Source organism: Hibiscus syriacus, unplaced genomic scaffold (genome assembly GCF_006381635.1).
Source record: "Hibiscus syriacus cultivar Baekdansim isolate YM2019G1 unplaced genomic scaffold, ASM638163v2 tig00014728_pilon, whole genome shotgun sequence".
NCBI classification, from domain to species: Eukaryota; Viridiplantae; Streptophyta; class Magnoliopsida; order Malvales; family Malvaceae; genus Hibiscus; species Hibiscus syriacus.
In genome coordinates, this window is record NW_024062335.1 from 678,086 (window position 1) to 695,753 (window position 17,668).

The window sequence follows — 17,668 nt, forward strand, 5'->3', positions numbered from 1 at the left end:
ATGACCTCAAGAATACCATAGAGATCCGATGGGGCAGTCGTGGGTTTGTGAGGACTAAAGTAGGCGTGGGACATAGCAAGATTAACTTTCTTCCCAGAAGCATTTCCATACAAACCCAATAATGCACGCAACTGACGAAATTCACCCTTGGGGAAGCAAAGGAATAACATATTATCGTAAGCAAATAATAGGTGAGGAATGCGAAGACCATTTTCTGACACCCGGAGTCCACGAGTACCACCCGACCGCTGCTCTTGATTCAATAGTGAAGATAAACTTTGAGTACAACAAATAAATAGGAACAATTAAAGGGGGTCAACCTTGAAGGAGGTCACGCTCCCGACAAAACTCCTCGGACAAACTACCATTGATGCTCACGCAAAAGGTGGAAGTGGTAACGCATGTCATAATGAAAGACACCAATTAGAATCAAATCTGAGGTGAAGTAGCATTTCATGCAAAAATGACCACTCAACTTGATCGTAGGCCTTCTCCATGTCTAATTTCAACGCTGCTCCTTGTAGGGAACCTGATTTAACCGAATAGAGATAGTGGATAACTTCTTAGGTAATGAGAATATTATGTGAAATATGTCGTTTTGGGATAAAAGTAGCTTGTGAACGATCAATGTAGTGCCCCATCAATGGTTTCAAGTGGTTGACTAATACCTTCGAAAAGATTTTGTATATCAAAATGCAAAGAGAAATGGGTTGGAATTGCTTCATCAAAGTCAGATAAGAGACTTTTGGAATAAGCACCAAAACCATTTTGTTGACAACAGCCATCAGAGTATGCCCAGGCTATCCTTGCCTACTATAGTTCGTGATCAATTAATCACAAATTTTCCGACAGTCTTAGAATCCGTCATATACTTCTTCAAGTAATAACCAAGGAGACAGAAGAAAGGACATATTCAATATTGACAACAAGTGGAGCGATAAAGGCCGCAAAAGAATGTCACTACAACGCGATGAATATCATCCAACTAATCAATCCAAAGACCCCTAGAATCGTACAAAACTTGGATAAAACTTTTCTCGCGTCGATCGTTAGCCTGAGTATGGAAATAGGATGTATTCTTATAGTCGTTTGATAGCCAAAGACTTTAGGATCTTTGTTTTAGATACACCTCGTCCCTAGGTAAGAGGCACTGCAATTCCTCCTTTAAAGAATAAAATTCCGTCATATCTGAGTTTGACATAGTGCGTTGTACCAAACAATCAACTTGATGGACTGGGACGGAGCTAGGATTCCAACTTAAAGGAGCAAAGTATAATTAATCATAGAAAATCATAGGGCCAAATCAAAATAAACTAAAATTTGAAGCCCTAATTTAATATTTACCCATATATTTTTTTTAATAATAAAAAATTAAAGAGGCAATGGCCCTTGTAACCAAGATTTGGGTTCCCCTGGCGAAGAGTGTTGGGACCGTCGGCGCACCCCATGGCGCAGCGAAAACAAAACTCGACGGTCTCACTAGCGATCCAAGTACGTAAAACCAAAATCGGGAGGAAGGGATGCGAATACTTACAGCAGGTTCCTTGAAAAACAGCAAGGACAGTAGTGAATACTGGTGGTGTAGATCGGTTCGAATCGTAAGCCTTCACGAAATCACGTCTCGGCCTCTACTCAGTTCACCCGATTGAGAGCAATATATGTTTTCCCCAAAACTGATTTTGAGAAAAACGGTTGAAGGTTTATGTTTGTGTGTTAAAAAATGGTTGCTAGACCTAACACACCCTTTTATATCCATTACCCTAACATCTTAGGGTTTTTAAAGTTATTTCGAATTAATAAATAAAATATTATTTAATTAATTCAATTAAATATACATTAAAGACTTATAATCTGAATTATAATCTTTAATGTTTATTTAAAAAAAAAACTTATTTAATTATTCCGAATTATATATACCAATTAAAAGAGTTGTAATCTAAATTACATTCTTTTAATGCTTACTTACTATATTCGGGATAATTAAAATCATATGTATATCAAATATACATATCATAACTCTAGATATATTTTAGTAACATACACCAAATTGTACATTTTTTTATCATTTCAATCTTAGGGTGTGACCCTGTAGGTTCTTGTAACGTTAGTAGTAATTATTAGAACAATTCTAATATTACATACAATGAGTGACATCTAGCTGTAGACACCCGTTTTTGTCCGGGCCTTTTAAATCCATTTGACGATGATCGAGAAATAATTTGAAGGTGTTGGTGCTCGATGAAGAATTAATTCAAATGATGAAGCGTGGAAGTTTGAGTTTGGAAGCTTTGGTGCTCAAATTGGAATTGTAGTCGTATATGGAAATCGAGACACAAATTGAAATCCAAAATCCAAATTAATTGTCTAGAGTCCATCTTACAAGCCCAAACCAAATTACAAATAATGGACCCAATTACAGAGCCCAACATCAACCTCAAAATAGAAGCCCACTACATCAGACCCGACCCATTTTGCACCATTTCCATCTTTAACACGATGCCACTGCTGCCCACGTGAAAACCTTATGATGCGCCACACTGACCGAGCAGAAGCCACAGCCAACCGCACGCCCGACACCACTCCAGACCACCGAGACAGTGCGCCACTCACCAAAGCCCGTGCTGTTGTCACCCACCAAGAAAGACCCATACTTAGTGCCATAGTGGTCCACCATCGAGCTGTCCATGTGAAGCACTACAACGCCTACGTGAAGACCACCCATGCTGTCCATGCTCCCTCGTGAAGACCCCATGCCCTGCAAAATACAAGATTAGCAGACTCAACACATGAAATGGGGGGCAACATATTATTGGGATATTAAAAAATTAAGGGATTGATCATCAGTGAGGAGACATCAACCATTAGCAGCAACAAATAGCTCACGAGCAGCATATTAAACCATTTTTTAGCACAACAAAATGGGGCTCTCGGTAATTGGGGTGAGGAATCACACAAGCCAAAAAAACCATTACCCCAGGGAGGGTTTCACGATCATCAAGGGGAGAGAGGTTCACGAACAGAGGGAACAAGGAGAGAAATGAACCAATGATAATCGAGAGGGAGAACAAAAAGCACAGAACCAGAAACCAACAGGGGGTGCAGTTAACAAAAATGGGAAACACCAGCGATAGGAGGGGATAGTAACACAAAGGGGATTTTTCATCAACAACGAGCAAAAATCAGAGAAAAATAGCAACAAAAAAGAACAACAAAAAACAGTGCGTGTAAACATCATTTCGGTATTCAAGGATTGACAGTGTAACAGGGGTCTTCCCCATCTGTTTTGAAAGCAATACAAGCAGGTCCTTTTCGTTATTTTTTAAGAAATATTAAGCAATGATTCATGTTTATTGTTCTTATTTCGAAAACAAATAGAAAGTAGAGAGGAATTATAAAATTACCTTGGTTGTGTAAACGACAGTAGGGTCTCGGTGGCTCCGCCTTAGTCGTTCGGGTCCCCGCTGTCAAGGAAAAAAGTTGAGATTAGTCTTAAAAATCGAAGCATAATAAACGTGATAAATATTAGGAGTGTTTTGATAGGTCACCTAGAGTCTTTTAGTAGTCGTCGGAGTCGAGATTTCCGGGGCACTAAAATAACAGTGGAGTTGGGTCTTCGGTCGTTTAGGTTTCCTCGGTGGTTCCTAACGGTGGTCGGAGGGTATGGTCTCGTTGGTTCACGTTTATTTACCCTATTTTCAGAGGGTGTCGGAGAAGATTAGGGAAGGTTTTGGTCATTTGAGGGGTGTCGGTTTGTTTGAGGAGGTCCTAGGTCTATTTCGTCTGTGGCCGAGTCCTTAGGCTTCTTTCGTCAGTGGTCTGGATCCTTCATTCGGAGTTAGAACGGCTGCTGAGGGGGAAAAGAAGAAGAAGAAGATGGGGGGAAAGGGTGGAGAGAAACGGCGCAAAGAGAACAAATGAAATTAGGGTTTTTTTTTACCCTAGATATAAATATATAGGATTACTAAAACGACGTAGTTTGAATAGTTTGGGGCATCCGTTTTGGCGTTTGATTTATTCATTTTGCGAGTCATTTAGGTTTTACTTGTAACTCATTTTGGTCCTGAAGTCGAGTCCTGTTTGTTTCGTAATTTGGACTTTATCTTTTATGCACATTTGATTTTAGTCCTGAATGCTAGTGTATTTATTTTCTTTCGTTTGCATATTTGGTCTTCAACTTTTTTGCATGTTATATTTTAGTCCTCGAATAAAATCTTTTCTGTTTTTAATTTAGTTCTCAATTGTTACGCGTATGTACTTTATGCTATTTAGACATTAGGGTTCTATATTTTGCATGTTTCTTTTAGGTCCTAAAGGTTGATTTATTTATTCAGACATTTGATCATTTAATTTTTATATGTTACCATCTAATCTTGTATATGTCGGGTCTATTCTGGTATCAGTCCATAATGATAATAGTAGTTTTATTTCAATTGTTGGTATTCAATATGGTAATATTTGCATGTATACTATAATTTTTATTATGTTTGTATTTAAAATAGAAAGGTTTTGTTTAATATGGTCTAGTCCTTAAATATAGATATTTCATGAAATCCATATTTTGAGTTAATATGTTTATTTTATTATATTTTAAGTCACTTTCGTACATTACATATTAATGTGTATATATATGTATAAGTTATAATGTATATAATTTGTGGTATTAAAATATTTTTGCATGTCATCCTTTTTGCATAATATGTATGATATCCTCATGTGCATAACTCGACATTATTACATAATTAGATTAAGGGTAATACCCTTTTAATTTAAAATGGTTTTAAGTGGGTTGTCTTACCTGATTAGAGGTCCGCTTCTAACGATTTTAAATTAAAAGTGTATCCCATCAGTGACACCTAAGAAATTGATTTATCACTTTAAAATTTGGGAAGGGAAGAAAAAGAAATATTCGGCTATTTAAATTTATCGAGAAAAGGTTGTTATAACTTATTTAAGATCTGGTCTCGATATTTTTAAATAATCGAATATTCTTTATCTTTCTAAAGGCTGGGTAATTTTAATTTAATATATTCTGGTGCTTTCGAATAATGTAAAATTCATGTGTTGTTTTGTCGGGGATCATAAACCAAATTAAACTCGATTTTGTAAATTTCATTGCAAAGACATTAATTAATCGACGAGGTAGCGATTTAGGGCGCTGTGGGGGTGCTAATCCTTCCCCACGCGTAACCGACTCCCGAACTTACTTTCTGGTAACGCGGACCTAAATTTGTTGTTTTAATTAAAATTAATTTTTATTTAAAATGATAACGTTTTTGGGTACCCAATCACACCCCCTATCAAAGATTGGTGGCGACTCCTCGAACCGTATGTTTTTTTTATCGTAAAGGAATTTCCAAATGTTCGAAACGAGAGGTTTTTTAAAATCACATTGTTTTTAATTAAAATTCAATCGTAAAGAGAATAATTAAAATGACGTGGTTTTCAAAATCTCGCGCCCCTCACTTAAAAATCGTTTCGACAGCATGGCGACTCCGCTGGGGACCTTTTTTAGAGAGTCAAGCCTATAGTCGATTAATTGATTGTCTTTGCAATTGAAAGTTATAAATTCTCTCTAATTTGGTTTTTAATCCCCGGTTTGGTTTTAATATTGTTTGTTTAGAATTTGATTAACTAATAAATAGTTGTACTGATCTGTTTGTTAATAGTTTCAGATTATGTGTTTAAAGAGGATTGATTTTTGAGTGTTTTGTGATTATGTGTTGTCTTATTTTCGCTTTTCCTCACACACTGCACAGTTGCATTTGCATAACATGAGCTAAAACCCCGCTCCGTCCTATTTAAGTAGGAGTGAGAGACTACTCCCTCATGTGGTTTTCACCTCCGCATGGGATAGTGGATCGCTCCTGGAGCTCACGCCTTATGGTCCTCGTGATGGTATTCACCTCCGCATGGACATAAGGAGGTGTGTTCCCTCGAAATTGAACTCGACAATTCGAGAACCTATCACTTTAGAACCGAACCCAGCATGTAGTGAACATAGAGCCTGAACTTAGATCGAGCCTAATCCGAACCTAAGGAGTCCCGTGAGGAGGGTAAACAAGGAAAAGCTTTTTGAGTCATTTATTTTCGCTTTTTCGAATAAATGCATGCGAACTAGAAATCATGTGGTTAGGTTTATTTTCTCGAACAAGCATGCGAATTAGATATCATGCGGTTAGGATTTTTGCAAATAACAAAAGCATGGGGGTAGATATCATGTTGGGTAGGATCTACTAAGCATGATTGGGTAGTCAGCATGTAAGGGTAGGTTTTATTTGATGTTTACGGTACTTACTATCTTGTTGTTTATCTTGTGAGTACTAACCCATTTTTTGTCTTATGTCTATTTTATTTTGGATTTATTGCATTTGCATCTTCATGTCATTCAAAGGTGTTAATTTGCAAGTGATTGACTAATAAGAAGGCTGGTCGTAATGAGGCGAGAAATTCTTAACCATGTACTCAAAATCGGGAGATCCATAGACATTCAAATGATTCATGAAGAAGAAAATCCGATGAATGAAGAAATTTGAACCTGATTGAAGAACGATTCATGAAGAAGGACATCCGATGAATGAAGTTTGAAGTTGATCGAAGACTTCTTTCAAAGGAGCGGGGGCTGAAGATGTTCCCTCAGGAGATAGATGCAGTAATACCAAGGACGAGAAGACCCTTCACAAAGACACGAAGACCACTTTGCACTGAAAGTGAAGATGGAGATCCCAAGATTCAATTTAAGGACTCCGACATCATCAAAGACGATAAAATACGCCGACAATTTTGGAGGTGCAATGCCAGATTCCATGAAGAGTACGACTCAAGGAAATGAAGAGATGAAGAATCACAATTGTATTTTGATTACATGGTGTAATGAAATCTTGTTGTCTAAATGAAGGTTGTTCTATGGTGGTCACTTTTGGAATTAACACCTTTTGCATTTGCATTTGACATTTGCATTTGCATTGCATAAGCATTTTATATGCATTAATTATGAAAACACGGAAATAACTTATGGAAGATTATGTGACATTAATAGCAAGATCGTTCATTCATATTGTTCCTCATCATCATTAGCAAACAAATGGAAGCAATGGAGCAATCTAATGAGAAATCACAAGATCAGTTGCAAGAACAGTTGGTTGGGTTACAACAAGATACGAGGAATCAAGCATCGGGTTCCCTACAAAGTGTATCGAATCAAATGATTCAGGTACTGGCACCATAGGCTGTTAGTAAAGAGAAAATGGATGATGAAGGAAATCAATGCCATCATACTAATACAGCAAGAGTGATAATCTACCCTAGAGCATCTAACTCAAACCTAGGGATGAGCCTCGTCAATTATGAGCAATTTGAAGACGAATTCAAGTGGTTGGATGAAGCCATTACAGATATGAAGATTGTTAATGCCTCCTAAAAGGAGTTAGAAGCTAGAGAACTCAATTTGGTCCCTGATTTGGTCATCCTACATGAATTTAGGGTGCCTAATTTTGAAATATATGATGGCACAAGTTTCCCCCTAATTCATCTAAAGATGTTTTGTAGAAATATGGAAGGGTATGTAAATGATGATAACTTCCTGATTCATTTATTCCATGATAGTCTTGTTGGGCCAGCTATAGTATGGTATAATCGTTTGAACAGAGAGAAGATCAAGACATGGGTCAACCTAGCTGATGTTTTTCTGGGGGAATATCGATATGTTAAAGGCTTAGCCCCAAAACGTCATGACCTTCAAAGGATAAGGATGAAAACTATTGAGAGCTTTAGAGAATATGCCCTAAGATGGAGAAGAGTGGAAGCACAAGTTCAACCTCCTTTGTTAGAAGAAGAAATATCATGTATGTTTCACGATTCTCTCCCAGCTCCTTTCTTTGAGTTAATGCTGGGAAACTCGACGAATGGCTTTAAGGATCTTATGATGGCTGGAGAATTAATTGAAGATGCAATCAGCAAGGGAAACTTGAAAGTCACTTCCAAATGTCCAACCGATCAAAAGGAAAAAGCTGATGAGGTGAATGAATGTCACATCCATAGCTCCCACAATCGTAAAAAAAAGGGGCAGCAAGTTACTCGAGTCGTCCAAAGAAAGCCCCAAGATTGAAAAATGCTTTGAAAGTGTTCCAAACTTCTATCTCGGATCTGTATCCCTATTTGGTTAAAGGTCAATACCTCACACCGAGGCCAATAAAAGTGAAACCATACCCTTCTACTCACAGCTATGGTCAAGATAGTGCCTGTGATTTTCACTTGGGGGCATTGGGGCATTCTACGGGAAATTGCAGGCTGCTGTTAAAGGAGATAGAGATGCTTGTGGAAAATGGGACATTGACACAAGAATTGGTGAAACAATGGATGATGAGCTCGAGTGGGGCACCAGAGCACAATGTGGAGCACCTGATCGAATCAAACACCACAGCATTAGAAGAATAATGGGGCATTCTGACTGCGCATAAACCATTTTGTTCATCATGAAACTTTTTGTCATTTGCAACATCTTGTTTGAACAACATTTTTTGAACTTTATCATCAGTTTTTTTGTAATGATATTTAAATGAATTCATGTTACTTTAAGGATGGTGAGCATTGAATCAAATTTGACTTGAAATTCTTTGAATATCAACTGAATTAAAAGCTCTTTAATAATTAGGGTTATAAATCCTTGACGAAATGACAAGGTTGAAACCTGATAAAACAAGGACCCTGACCTTATCCCCAGAAGATACAATCGAACACCATACCTTTCTATTGCATGGACCGATATAACCTTCTCATCTTATAAGGAAATGAACAATAGGCTTGGTATTCAGGTATGTATAGGAGCGGACAACATGGGGCATCTTTTGTGTATGACATCACAAACCTGTCTAGACCATACTTTTGTTGACGACGTTCGATGATGATTATAATCTTTACGGATTGAATAGTCGAGTATGTGAATCTAGTTTAGGTCAGTTGCTTGGAAATTGAACTCTAACGATGAGATTTTCTGACTTTCAACAACACTTAGACTATGACAGGTTCTTCTTGATAATCTTAAGAAATTGGATCCGTATACCCAAATTATAATATTATATGCATATAATAAAGCCTGATAAAGGTGATTAATATTATATGTATACAATAAACCTGAGTTATTTCGCTAAGGCAATTGGTTATAGAGGAAACTCGAAAGCCATGGCTATATGAATAGATTATATTCAAACCATGACCTTGATCGGGTACCTGGCAATTCGGTGTATGCTCCACTGTGATTGTCAAGTCAAAGACTTTGTGATGAGATGAACCCTTCAGCTAGCCCGATAAAGGCAAATTACAATAAAGCTGATTTCAGCTAGCCAGAAAATGGCAAATTAAACCAATTTTACGAATAAGGAGTTTCGGTAAAGATAGACTAAGGGAGTTAAGAAACACCTGTTATAGTCAATTTCACACGAGCACTCAGAAATTTCATTTTTAGATCGATATTTATGCACTGGCCTTGGTTAGAGGAGTCTACGAAGCTTGAACAAATGGAAGATTTCAAAGAACTGAAATAGAAGTGTTCTAGAAAGTCTAGTAATTGATTATGCTAGTTGCGTCATTTTGTCCGCATCCGATTAAAATACCAAGCCAAGAAAGAAGGACATGTTGCGATGTTCACAATGATCAAGAAAGAAATGACATTTTGGTGGTCGAAACCTTAGGAAATAGAAAGCCAACCTGAAGCCAACCCCTCAGTTTTGACACTTGTCAAAGAGTTATAACCCTGAAAACATTAAAGAGCTATTGATTCTTTTAATATTCTGTGAACTCATGTTTATGATTTGATTCGATTGTGAGCCTGAATTAAGGGGCAATGTTTTATAAAATTCTTTCATTCTTTGATCCCTAAAATAAAAGAAAGAAAAAAACATTTTCAAACAGGACAGTTTCAAATGTGTAAGGTCCTTGAAGCTGGTGAGGCTCATTGTGCCTCTATTGGAGAAAAAGAATAAGCGGTGCCAGAACATGAAGCATTCCGGGATCTCGAATCAAACGGTCCTAGAGATCGGAATGGATGAAGAGAGAAATTATAATATTTTCTTGTGACGTTGTCAGTAACCCGTCAGGAAGAATAAGCGATGCCAGAACATGAAGCATTCTGCGATCTAGAAGCAGATGGTCCAAGAGATCAGAATGGATGAAGGATAGAAATTGTAATATTTCTTTGTGAAGTTATCAATAACCCATCAAGAAGAAGAGGACCTCATTGTTCATAAGGGGCGCATATCTCAACCCGAATGAAAATGCAAGACTTTGTGTTAGAAGGGTCGATCACTTCTTAAGTGTCAATGGCAACATGAAGAAAAGCCCTCAAGCTATTTGACAACACTCCTGTTTAGTAGCACTAGAATGAGAGCATTCAAAGTCAAGAGATTTTTGGTACGAGGGGAGCCATGAATACACACGTTGGGGCATGACTGAACCCACATCACGTTGAGATGACAAGATTCAGACCAAGAAGGCATTGAGAATGAGCCTTACAATTTGAGGTGTTGGGGCACTTTGAAGGCCCATACCAGTACAAGATAATGTCGGGGCATGACTGAACCCACATCATGTTGAGATGACAAGATTCAGACCAAGAAGGCATTAGATTGAGCCTTACAATTTGAGGTGTTGGGGCATTTTGAAGGCCTGTACCAGTATAAGATAATGTTGCGGCACTAATGAAGGCCTGTTTCAGCTAGAGGTATTAATGTGGAGCATCTTTGGAAGCCTATGAAGACTTGTGGAATGATTATTGATTTGAACAAATAGTTCCAATGGGATAGAAATGTGTGAAGAGTGAAAATGGTGAAACAATGACAGTGGGGTTTACTGTATATGATCATTTTGTCAATCATTAGTTGCATTACTCTTGTGATTTCCACTGAGTTTTGGTATCCTGGTAATACCATACAAAAACTTTGAAGGCTATGCAAAGAGCTTATCTGGTTGAAAGATATGAGCAGAAGCCACTTCAAGAGATGAATGTAGTGTCAAATGTTTTACGAACCAGTGAATATGGTGATGAATCAGTGTTGCGATTAGGGATTTTTTCCATTACCTAAGATGAATATTGTCTTCTACAATCCCATGCCAAGGTTGAAAATAAGAAGTGTGAAGATTACTTTCCACGGAAAAGTCAATAGAATTTTAATAGCAAGAGACTAGTGGAACCAACTAAGATTGAATGAAGGGTTGTGGTTAAACCTCCCGACATGATATGGTATAAATAAGCCTTGTCTGATATATGATTAGATGTGGTGACATGAAAAATCAGGATAGATCCTCATTGTGATATGTTGCAAGAGTCAAATCAGATTGGATGTCGCTATCCCATTGATCTTTGTGGAGTTTGGCGCAGTCATATACATAGTCTCAAAAAATGGGGCAACACAGTCGTATTTCTGACCATAGCAAGAAGTAGAGAGAGAAAACGCTTTATTCGAAATGAAGACGGAAAACAAAGACGACAAGAGGATAGGAGAAGATCAGAGGGCTCTTCCAAAATGCAAATTGGAAATTAAGAGTCGTTACACGGATATCTAGAGCAAACCCTGGAAAGGAATGATCAAATGGAAGAAGATCAAGCTCACCACTCTGGAGCCAAGTGAAAATTGATTCAACATTTATGCATTCATGAAAACATCATTTGCATAAAAGAAAATGCATTACACTGATACATTGAATTGCAATCGTGTTTCCTACGTAAATACATGATTTTTACAGATCTTCCATTGAAAAGAGAAGATACAGGATGTTAAAATCCCGACGATTGAAAGGAAGAGTTCAAACCTCAAACGCAAGGAGTTTTGTTTAAAGAGGCATACCTTGAAGAACAGAGAGGTCTAATCCACAGAAGAAGCATTGCTTTGAAGTGAAGACCATCAGATCTAGAAGAAAAAACAAAGATTTTCGTGTATGAAGAGAGGAATCAATCGATTAAAGTGACTTGCACACAGAAGATTGGGGCAAAGTCCATCTTAAGCCTTCACCGAAGAGTAGTGAAGCAAATCTATCCTAAGCCTTCACCGAAGAGTAGTGAAGTAAATCAATCTTAAGCCTTCACCGAAGAGTAGTGAAGCAACTCAATCTTAAGCCTTCACCGAAGAGTAGTGAAGCATATCAATCTTAAGCATTCACCGAAGAGTAATGAAGCAAACCATCTTAAGCCTTCACCGGAGAGTAGTGAAGCAAACCATCTTAAGCCTTTACCGGAGAGTAGTGAAGCAAACCATCTTAATCCTTCACCGGAGAGTAGTGAAGCAAACCATCTTAAGCCTTCACCGGAGAGTAGTGAAGCAAACCATCTTAAGCCTTCACCGGAGAGTAGTGAAGCAAACCATCTTAAGCCTTCACCAGAGAGTAGTGAAGCAAACTCATCTGTAAGTCTTCAGAGCAAGATGATAAGTCTTTCGGGCCATCCATAAGACCTTCGGGTAGGATGTTTTCATATGAATTTAAAAATGAGAAAATGATGTTTTAAGGAGATGAAATTTTTGAATCCAAAATTTCACACTTAGTAAGTCCTTCGGGCCATCAATAAGTCTTTCGAGCATGATGCTTAAATCCTTTGGGTCATCTGTAAGCCTTTAGAGCAAGATGATAAGTCTTTCGGGCCATCCATAAGACCTTCGGGTAGGATGTTTTCACATGAATTTGAGAAAATGAGAAAGTGATGTTTTAAGAAAATGAAATCTTTGAGAAGTAAGGAGATTTCCAATATTTCGCACTATATAAGTCCTTCGGGCCATCAGTAAGTCTTTCGAGCATGATGATTAAATCCTTCGGGTAGTTTGTAAGCCTTCACATAAGAGTAGTGAAGCAAACCCATCAGTAAGTGCCATCAGTAAGTCTTTTGAGCATGATGATTAAATCCTTCGGGTAATTTGTAAGCCTTCACAGAAGAGTAGTGAAGCAAATACATCAGTAAGTGCCATCAGTAAGTCTTTCGAGCATGATGATGAAGTCCTTCGGGCCATCAGTAAGTCTTTTGAGCGTGATGAGTAAATCCTTCGGGTAATTGTAAGCCTTCACAGAAGAGTAGTGAAGCAAATCCATAAGTAAGTGCCATAAGTAAGTCTTTCGAGCATGATGATGAAGTCCTTCGGGCTATCAGTAAGTCTTTCGAGCATGATGATTAAATCCTTCGGGTCATTTGTGAGCCTTTCGAGCAAGATGATAAACCCATCGGGTCATCCATAAGACCTTCGGGTAGGATGTTTTCACACCAAGATGATAAGTCATCGGGGCCATTTTAAGCCTTCTCAGAAGTATTGGAGCAAACCATCAGATCATCAGATGTGGAAGGAAATCGAAGATTCTCGAGTACGAAGAAGCGGACCAATTGATTAAAAGAAAATGCGCACAAAGAGTCATTGACCAATTCAAAGTCCCAATAAGATAGAGGTTTGACTTTCAAAGTTGAGCCTTCATGGAAGAATAGTGAAGCAGAATCACACCAGAAGATTGTTCGAGTTCCCACTCCCTAAAGAAAGAGGGAGCGAACCCGTAGGCAGAAGATTGTTCGAGTTCCCACTCCCTAAAGAAAGAGAGAGCAAACCCGTAGGAAGAAGATTGTTCGAGTTCCCACTCCCTAAAGAAAGAGGAAGCGAACTCGTAGGGAGAAGATTGTTCGAGTTCCCACTCCCTAAAGAAAGAGGGAGCGAACCCGTTCGTAGAAGATTGTTCGAGTTCTACTCCCTAAAAGAAAGAGGGAATGAACCCGTTGGCAGAAGATTTTTCAAGTCTCCTGAAGAAGGAGTGAAGCAAATCCCTTATCAAGTTTCAAAGCGAAGATGGAATTGCACAAAAATGCGTTGTTTTTTTTATCTTTGCCCTATTCTTGTTAACACAAGAATGAGCAAAGAGAGGCAGCTGTAGACACCCGTTTTTTTCCGGGCCTTTTAAATCCATTTAACGATGATCGAGAAATAATTTGAAGGTGTTGGTTCTCGATGAAGAATTAATTCAAATGATGAAGCGTGGAAGTTTGAGTTTGGAAGCTTTGGTGCTCAATTGGAATTGTAATCGTATATGGAAATTGAGACACAAATTGAAATCCAAAATCCAAATTAATTGTCTAGAGTCCATCTTACAAGCCCAAACCAAATTACAAATAATGGACCCAATTACAGAGCCCAACATCAACCTCAAAATGGAAGCCCACTACATCAGACCCGACCCATTTTGCACCATTACCATCTTTAACACGATGCCACTGCTGCCCACGTGAAAACCTTATGATGCGCCACACTGACCGAGCAGAAGCCACAGCCAACCGCACACCCGACACCACTCACGAGCACTGAGACAGTGCGCCACTCACCAAAGCCCGTGCTGCTGTCACCCACCAAGAAAGACCCATACTTAGTGCCATAGTGGTCCACCATCGAGCTGCCCATGTGAAGCACTACAACACCCACGTGAAGACCACCCATGCTGCCCATGCTCCCTCGTGAAGACCCCATGCCCTGCAAAATACAAGATTAGCAGACTCAACACATGAAATGAGGGGCAACATATTATGGGGATATTAAAAAATTAAGGGATTGATCATCAATGAGGAGACATCAACCATTAGCAGCAACAAATAGCTCAAGAGAAGCATATTAAACCATTTTTTTAGCACAACAAAAGGGGGCTCTCGGTAATTGGGGTGAGGAATCACAGAAGCAAAAAAACCATTACCCCAGGGAGGGTTTCACGATCATTAGGGGGAGAGAGGTTCACGAACAGAGGGAACAATGAGAGAAATGAACCAATGATAATCGAGAGGGAGAACAAAAAGCGCAGAACCAGAAACCAACAGGGGGTGCAGTTAACAAAAACGGGAAACACCAGCGATAGGAGGGGATAGTAACACAAAGGGGATTTTTCATCAACAACGAGCAAAAATCAGAAAAAAAGAGCAACAAAAAGAACAACAAAAAACAGTGCGTGTAAACATCATTTCGGTATTCAAGGATCGACAGTGTAACAGGGGTCTTCCCCATCTATTTTGAAAGAAATACAAGCATTTCCTTTTCGTTATTTTTTTAAGAAATATTAAGCAGTGATTCATGTTTATTGTTCTTATTTCGAAAACAAATAGAAAGTAGAGAGGAATTATAAAATTACCTTGGTTGTGTAAATGACAGTAGGGTCTCGGTGGCTCCGCCTTAGCCGTTCGGGTCCCCGCTATCAAGGAAAAAGAGTTGAGATTAGTCTTAAAAATCGAAGCATAATAAACGTGATAAATATTAGGAGTGTTTTGATAGGTCACCTAGAGTCTTTTAGTAGTCGTCGGAGTCGAGATTTCTGGGGCACTAAAATAACAGTGGAGTTGGGTCTTCGGTCATCGGTCGTTTAGGTTTCCTCGGTGGTTTCTAACGGTGGTCAGAGGGGAGGGTCTCGTTGGTTCACGTTTATTTACCCTATTTTCAGAGGGTGTCGGAGAACATTAGGGAAGGTTTTGGTCATTTGAGGGGTGTCGGTTTGTTTGAGGAGGTCCTAGGTCTATTTCGTCTGTGGCCAAGTCCTTAGGCTTCTTTCGTCGGTGGTCTGGATCCTTCATTCGGAGTTCAGAACGGCTGCTGAGGGAGAAAAGAAGAAGAAGAAGAAGATGGGGGGAAAGGGTGGAGAGAAACGGCGTAAAGAGAACAAATGAAATTAGGGTTTTATTTTTACCCTAGATATAAATATATAAGATTACTAAAACGACGTAGTTTGAGCAGTTTGGGGCATCCGTTTTGGCATTTGATTTATTCATTTTACGAGTCATTTAGGTTTTACTTGTAACTCATTTTGGTCCTGAAGTCGAGTCCTGTTTGTTTCGTAATTTGGACTTTATCTTTTATGCACATTTGATTTTAGTCCTGAATGCTAGTGTATTTATTTTCTTTCGTTTGCACATTTGGTCTTCAAGTTTTTGCATGTAATATTTTAGTCCTCGAATAAAATCTTTTCTGTTTTTAATTTAGTTCTCAATTGTTGCGCGCATGCACTTCCTACTGTTTAGACATTAGGGTTCTATATTTTGCATGTTTCTTTTAGGTCCTAAAGGTTGATTTATTTATTCATACATTTGATCATTTAATTTTTATATGTTACTCTCTAATCTTGTATATGTCGGGTCTATTATGGTATCAGTCCATAATAATAATAGTAGTTTTATTTCAATTGTTGGTATTGAATATGGTAATATTTGCATGTATACTTTAATTTTTATTATGTTTGTATTTAAAATAGTAAGGTTTTGTTTAATATGGTTTAGTCCTTAAATATAGATATTTCCTGAAATTCATATTTTGAGTTAATATGTTTATTTTATTTTATTTTAAGTCACTTTCGTACATTACATATTAATGTGTATATATATGTATAAGTTATAATGTATATAATTTGTGGTATTAAAATATTTTTGCATGTCATCCTTTTTTGCATAATATGTATGATATCCTCATGTGCATAACTCGACATTATTACATAATTGGATTAAGGGTAATACCCTTTTAATTTAAAATCGTTTTAAGTGGGTTGTCTTAACTGATTAGAGGTCCGCTTCTAACGATTTTAAATTAAAAGTGTATCCCATTAGTGACACCTAAGAAATTGATTTATCACTTTAAAATTTGGGAAGGGAAGAAAAAGAAATATTCGACTATTTAAATTTATCGAGAAAAGGTTGTTATAACTGATTTAAGATCTGGTCTCGATATTTTTAAATAATCGAATATTCTTTATCTTTCTAAAGGCTGGGTAATTTTAATTTAATCTATTCTGGTGCTTTCGAATAATGTAAAATTCATGTGTTGTTTTGTTGGGGATAATAAACCAAATTAAACTCGAATTTGTAAATTTCATTGCAAAGACATTAATTAATCGACGAGGTACCGATTTAGGGCGCTGTGGGGGTGCTAATCCTTCCCCACGCATAACCGACTCCCAAACTCACTTTCTGGTAACGCGGACCTAAATTTGTTATTTTAATTAAAATTAATTTTTATTTAAAATGATAACGTTTTTGGGTACCCAGTCACACCCCTATCAAAGATTGGTGGCGACTCCTCGAACCGTATGTTTTTTTATCGTAAAGGAATTTCCAAATGTTCGAAACAAGAGGTTTTCTAAAATCACATTGTTTTTAATTAAAATTCAATCGTAAAGAGAATAATTAAAATGACGTGGTTTTCAAAAGTTCGCGCCCCTCACTTAAAAATCGTTTCGACACTAGCAATATATCATTGTCACCTAAGTTACAAGAAATTATGATTCGACATATCATCTTCGTGATTAACTCTTTTATGTATTACATCTTTTTGTCCTTTATATCTAGAATAGACACATGTCTTAGAATAGTCACACTTGTATAGCCCATCTATTCTTTCTTGATATCTAAAGTAGACTATAATTAACGAATATGATATCACATATCAACTTATTCGAGCATGACCATGCATTTCTAGTCTCACTCAGTCAAGTGGCCTGTGATATTTTCCTATTATGTAGGAAGGACAAATCCTATCTTAACCATATACACCCCACTACATATATCGAAATATATTCAATAACAATCTTTATAGTGCAACCAGTTACGGAGAATGTTTAACTGTATCAAAACATACAACAATATATGTTGGGATAACATTGATCTCAAGTCTGAGGATCATACATATAGTCA

The 17,668-nt window shown here is 37.7% G+C and overlaps 1 long non-coding RNA gene across 1 annotated transcript; it reads right to left on the bottom strand.

Annotated features, from left to right (window-relative positions):
• Window positions 1-2,370: 2,370 nt before the first annotated feature.
• On the bottom strand, window positions 2,371-3,902 carry LOC120207389. The gene is made up of 3 exons (XR_005524202.1): window positions 3,546-3,902; window positions 3,402-3,461; window positions 2,371-2,755 (listed from the first exon to the last, which is right to left on the bottom strand). It is a non-coding gene; the product is annotated as an uncharacterized LOC120207389 (long non-coding RNA).
• Window positions 3,903-17,668: the final 13,766 nt, after the last annotated feature.